Source organism: Triticum urartu, chromosome 7A (genome assembly GCF_056163025.1).
Source record: "Triticum urartu cultivar PI428250 chromosome 7A, HENAU_Tu73, whole genome shotgun sequence".
In the NCBI taxonomy this organism is placed as follows: Eukaryota; Viridiplantae; Streptophyta; class Magnoliopsida; order Poales; family Poaceae; genus Triticum; species Triticum urartu.
In genome coordinates this window covers 341,539,633-341,546,598 of record NC_141879.1, presented here as the reverse complement: position 1 = coordinate 341,546,598, position 6,966 = coordinate 341,539,633, and positions in this window count along the sequence as shown.

Sequence of the window (6,966 nt, the reverse complement as noted above, 5' to 3'; positions counted from 1 at the left end):
TAACAAAAATAAGTCTAGATACATCCATTTCTAGGACAAGTATTTCCGGACGGAGGGAGTATTAATTATACCAAGAGAGCCGGATTGGCACCACTTAGTTCATGTAAATGCAATGAAATCCATGATGTTTATATGAAGATCCGCCTTTTTTATACGAAATCCTTCATGCTTATATGAAATCAGTCCGTGTTTGCATGAATTTCATTTGGTTGGTTAGATTTGTGAAAATGTATGCCGCTGGCGTTTGATGTCGTCCTCCGTGGAAGGAAGCGGGAGGAAATTTGCCGGCTGCCGTTGGAGATGCTCTTATGCTGGAAATAATAGAGTGACATCCAATCCATTTGAGTTAATTGCGTGTATGATTGTCCCTCTATAAAAATTTAATTGCATGTACAGGGTACACATGACTTGCAAGGTGGCTACAGCTTCGTACAAAAAGTTAAAAAGAAACAAGTCCATCCTTAATCTTGTATTCTAAGTACTCTATGGGTTCCACTGTCAGTACAGTAGCGAAAGAAGTATATATTAAATAAGTAATATATAATATAAAAATCTAAAGTTAAAGACATAATTCGAACTCATGTCATCGCGTTGCAAGCATCCGGCGCTAACTAGTCCAGCACATTTTTGTTGTAGACCATGCTGGAGATATATCTCCATGTCTACTATTATACTCCATCCGTTCTTAAATATTTGTCTTTTTTAGATTTCGAATGGACTACCACATACGGATGTGTATGTGGACATATTTTAGAGTGTAGATTCACTCATTTTGCTCCATATGTAGTCACTTGTTGAAATCTCTAAAAAGACAAATATTTAGGAACGGAGGGAGTAGAAAACAGAGTTGGTGATGATGGTGTGCGTGCCATCCTGCAATATAGACCGTCGGATTTATATCTAACAGATAGGAAGAAAACTGTGGCAATTTTGCAAAAATATACCCACACCCCTCTCCACGTTCACAAATACGGCCTTCCCTCGTATATCCTTTTCTCTCACAAGATAAACTACTCGTACAAATGCATCTTGATGTTCCGTGCAACGCACGGGCATCTAGCTAGTTTCTTTTAAAATAGTTACTGCGATAATTGGGTTGAAGTGATATATTTTATGTATGCCCTGAATGATTTCAGATTCACTAGTAGTAACAAAGAAAAGGTTGCCTTGTTAATTAATAGAAAACAGGGTGAAAACTATCACATGAGGCCGATAAAAATGAGGCACACTGGGTTCAGCGTCATCGTCACTACAGCTGTGCGCATGTGAGAAGTCTACATATCGAGGGGTTACTGAGCGAGGCACAAAGACGCAATGTTCGAGAGAGAAACTAATTGATAGATTATGATTATATCGAGTTGTCACCCTTTTGCTGTCATTCTTGGGGTGGGGGAGGGGAGGGAGAGAAAGACGTATCGAGAGTATGCGCGGTAGGCACAGAGGCACACCTAGCGAGTGTGTGTGTATGTGTGTGTGTTTGAAAGATGAGTAGATAGATTACTATCAAGATCGAGGTGCCGCCCTACTCCTTCGGTGTCGGGTAGTGTGTGTGCATATGTGTGTGTTTGAGAGAGAAGCCAGTCGATAGATTAGTATTAAAATCGAGGTGTCACACTACTCCTTCGATGTTGGGAAGTGTGTGTGTGGTTGTGTGGGTGTGGGTGCGTGTGTCGAGGGGGGGGGGCAGTGACACTTACATATCCCTACTCTTATAAAAAACAGAGTTGGTGATGATGGTGTTCCTGCCATCCTGCAATATAGGCCATCCGATTTATACCCGACGAATAGGAAGGAAACTGTGGCAATTTTGCAAAAAGATACCCACACCCCTCTCCGCATTTGCAAATAAGGCATTCCCTCGTTCATCCTTTTCTCCCACAAGATAATCTACTCATACAAATGCATCTTGATGTTCGGTGCAATGCATGGGCATCTTGCTAGTAGGGAGAAGGAGTTTGTGTGACACATATCAGGCTATATTAAGGGATAGGTAGATAGCATTTGTGTGAGGCATACTTAAAGCATCACGAAGATAAACAAAATTGTGTGCATGCAAGTGCTGGAAAGAATGAAGCGAGAAAAAATGTGTGTGTGTGTGCGCGTGTATGTGTGTGTGTGTGAGAGAGAGAGAGAGCGAAATCTCAAAACAAAAGGTGCTCTGCTGGAATCCCATTGTATGTATTCATATGGTTCCGGAACTCGAGTTAACCTTAGGCATATGTGTGAGAGACATTATTATACTTTGAGACATTAGTGGCTATGGGTGGGTGGAATTAAAGGGGTGGGCGTGTTCGATAGAGAGAGCATGTGTGTTTCTGTGTGAGAGACTTGTAGGATGGGGTAGAAAGACGAATTCTAACCTTGACGGAGGGAGAGAAATAAATGAAGTGCGCGTGTGTGATTCTGATGCCCATAGGGAAATGAGATATGTATGCGTGTGAGAGAGATTGCACAATTCATTCACGTATCACTATCTAGGATCATGGACGTGCATCGCTTGAACATAAATCAATATCTACTTCGTATCGTGGCCAAAGGTACAATATTGATTCAACGCCATAAAGATTGGACACTCACGTTGTCACATCCCTAGTTCTGGTCTGACCTAGGCTAGCTTCCATGTGTTGCATCATGTTTAAATTCTTTTGAATTTGAAATGGGGATTGTTTAAACCCTAGCATCTAAAGGAATTCACTAGGTTCAACTAAAATCTTCTCAGTGAATCCAAATGGCTTTCAAAAATGTTCATCATTTCTAGAAAATGCTAGAAGCAATAACCAGAGGTGCTGCACATTTTTCCATGACATATTTGGGCTCCGAATTAAATCATATAGTATTTGCATTTGGGGATATAAATGCTATTACATATTTTAAATGCTCAAATAATCATAAACTAAAATGTTTGCTATTGGTTATATTCCAAATAGTGGCATTGAGCAGTTTCATGATTTTTGGATATGTTTAAGTATTTTTAATAAAGCCCTAAAGACTACAAAACAATATAAAACAGAAACTAAAATAGTTAAACCAGAGAGAGAGAGCAGAGACTCACCTGGGCACTTAAGCGATGCCCCACCACGGCCCAGCAGAGGCCCAGCCCACTGGCCTCCGCCAGTCGTCACCAACCTCCCGCCAGGAGGACAGAGCGCGCGTGACCGCCGCACGCGAGCACATGCTCTGCCACCTCCTGCTTGCCGCTGAGCTTCTGGACGCCCTGGACGCCGACACGCACCCCCTAGAACTCTCTCACTCTCTCTCGACCTCTTCCCCCTCCTCTGCTCTCTCTCCCTCTCTGCTCGAGCGGCACTCATCGCCGCCGTACGCCGTAGACGCAGCCTCCGTGCTCCCCTCGCCTCCCCGACGTGTCCACGAGCATCGCCACGCCTCCCTCGTACTCCCCGTCCAGCCATGCCTTGCCGGAGGCCCTACATCGATGCCATCTTCATCATCTTCGACGCTGGCCGCCGGATATCCCTCTCGCCGCCCTGCTCGCTCCGGTGCTTCCCCGAGCACGGCGAGGCCACCTCTGCACTCGCCGTGAGCTCCTCTACCGATCCCCCTACTCCCATGTCCATTAGCTCATCGTAGCCCTCGTATCCGTCGAAACCGAGACCTCACCGGCGTCAGACTTGTCGCCGTCGTCGTTTTGCTTCGCCTCCGTCCAAACCGAGCGCGTCACTGCACTCAGTGCACTCCTAGGAGCCCGTAGCGCACACCAGCTCCTCCCATACACCATAGCGCCAAACCCGTCATTGCCCGAATTCCGGCCGCCGCCTTGGAGCTCGCCGTTGTCGGCTCCGGCCACCATAGGCCTGGCCTCCGCCACCACTCGACGCGCGCCGACAAGAGATCTCCAACGAGCCCAATAACGGCCTCGTCTGTGCCCTGTGGGCGTTTTCCAAGCTGCGCCGCCGTCTTGGGCCTCGCCGGCATCGAGTCGCCGGTGGGGTTGACCCCGCTGACCAGGGGTTTGACCTCCCCAGGGTCCCTCACATGTGGGCCCAGGTCCCTGCTTAATTAGTGCTAGGTATAATTAGTGTTAAATTAACTTAGTTAATTAGATGAGCCACTGACATGTGGGCCCAGGCCCTAATTAACCTAGGTTAGTGCTAACCTAACACTAACTAACTCTGTTAGTTAGTTGTTCCACCGACATGTGGGTCCCAGCCGTCAGGTTTGACCTGGGCTGGCGCCTTTGACCTGCTGACGTCACCCCGACGTCATGCTGACGCAGTTAACCTTTTTCTGGATTTATTCTTATTCAGGAAATTACAAAAATCGCTAAAACATATAAAATTCATAGAAATTAATCTTTATCTCAGAATGAAATAAGTTGTATATGAAAAATGTTCAAAAAAATCCAATCTATCCACCTGTAGTGGTTTCATGCATGTTAGAGAAACTTAACCTTGCTGTTTAGGTAAAACATGTTAATGCACTTATATGAACCCATAACTTGAGTTTGTATTTGAATCTTTGGTTCAAATAAGCTCAAAACCTTCTGGTTGTAGTTGCATTAGCCCAACACACTCATATCGCCATGTCATGATCATGCATCATATTGTGCATTGCATTGATTGTGTTTCCTCTTTGTTGCCGGTGGTTGTTTCCTCTTGATAGACGTATTCCGACGATGAGTTCGATGACACCGATGAAGAACTATACTATCTTCAGAAGTTCCAGGCAAGCAAAACCCCCTTGTTCATTCCGATACAATCCCACTCTCTCGCTCTTGCTCTCTTTTACTGCATTAGGAAAACAACGATTTAGCTGTTACATGCTGCGGTAGTTGAACCCCTTTCCTCTGCATGACCTGTCATTGCCACAGTAAAAAGATGAAACCCACTAGCATGAGTAGGAGTTGTTTGAGCCTTGATGTGCCTACTCATTCATAGTTGTTTGTCATGCCTGCTACTGCTTAGATTTGAGTCAGGTCTGATTCATCGGGGATGAATTGGAATGGTGATAAACATGTCCTACTGTGTGTGAGCTAAGTGTGTGAACACGATTTGGTAAAGGTAGAGGTGAGAGGCCATGTAGGAGTACATGGTGGGTTGTCTCATTGAAACCGTCCTCAGGAACTGAGTTATGTGTTTGCGATCCATGAACAGCTACTACCACACGTTGGGCCCTGAAATATGACCCTGCTCGACTTATTAACCGCCCCTGCCCTCTATCCAGGAGTTGCAACTAGTTTCTAGTGTTTGTAGGATATGTGTTGGAGGCCGTGCGTAGCACTGACCCTAGGGGTTGGCTATGATGCGGTAGATACACCATGGAACGGTGTACCGGGCACCCGTTTGGTGTCTCGGGAATCCCGCACACATCGTTTGGGGCTGTGAGCGAAACTCCGACCGGATCTCCTCGCGGATGGAACCTGAATAGGCGAGAAACCTGGACTAGAGACTTGTGTGGTTAGTCAGGTCGTGGTCTACACCCACGTCGGCTTTCACTTGAAGTCTGCCGAGCACATGTCGTGTGCAGACGCTAAGTGGTGGAAACATGTGTGAAGAAGTACACCCCTGCAGGGTTATAAATGATCTATTCGAATGGCCGTGTCCGCGGTAAAGGACTTCTGGGTTGCCTATAACAGTTCATAGACAAGTGAAAGTGGATACTCTAAAACTCACAAGATAAACATTAGTGCTATGGATGGCCTTCTTGTAGGGAGACGGGAGCGGATCCATAGTGGTGTATTGATATGGTGAATATGTGGACTCGTGTGTGCCACCTCAAAAGAGTTACTTGCAGTCATAGTTTAGGATAGCCACTGAGTCAAAGCTGGTTTGCTGCAGTCAAACTCCACCACCCCCTTTGTTGATACTGATCCATATGTAGCTAGTTCTGATGTAAGTCTTGCTGGGTACATTTGTACTCACATTTTCCTATTTTGTGTTTTGCAGAGAGAAGTCAGTCTCGCTAGTAGTTCCGTGTGGACTTCGACGTTTAGCTTGATACCTCAGCTATGATCTTATGTCCTCAGCAGGATCTGGTAGATAGTCAGGCTTCTCAGCCTTTTTCATTTGTAGATGTCTGTACTCAGACATGTTAAGCTTCCGCATGTGCTTTGACTTGTATGCTCTGAATGTTGGGTAATGAGACCCATGTTTGTAATATCTCACTCCTTGGAGCCTATTGAATAAATACTTTGAGTCATAGTGTTTTGTTGTGATGGCATGTTGTATTTACACATATCGAGCATATTGTGTGTATGATTGAAATGCTTGGTATGTGTGGGATCCGACAACCTAGTTGTTTATCCTTGGTAGCCTCTCTTATGGGGAAATGTAGTCTTGTGCTTCCATGAGCCATAGTAGTCCGCTACATCCTGATTCACCGGAGTCCTGCTAGCCCAGCACTACTACTCCAGAACACTTGACTGGCCGACATGTGATTCACTTCGTTCCTGTGTCTGTCCCTTCGGGGAAATGTCACGCGGTGACATCCGGAGTCCTGCCTAGCCTGCTACAGCCCGGTTCACCAGAGTCCTTTTAGCCCAGTGCTATAGCCCGGATTCGCACGCTGCTGACCGACATGCTCGATGTTGATTCATGTATGCTTGTCCCCGTAAGTTAGTGTCACTTTGGGTTCATGACTAGTCATGTCGGCCTAGGTTCTCTGTCATATGGATACTAGCGACACTATCATATACGTGAGCCAAAAGGTGCAAACGGTCTCGGGCCATGGTAAGGCGACACCCATGGGAATACCGTGCGTGAGGCCGCAAAATGATATGAGGTGTTACCGGCTAGATCGATGTGACTTGGAATCGGGGTCCTGACAGCTTTGGTATCAGAGCCTGACTGCCTGTAGGATTACCAAGCCAAACTGGTCGAAGTTGAGTCTAGAAATGCTTTATTTATATAAGGGAATTGATTGTGGAAGGGAACGTAAGGCTCTTTTTACTCCTTTACCTTATGCCTTCTGATCTGAGTCAACCTCTTCTCTTCTACGGGGATTAAGAAC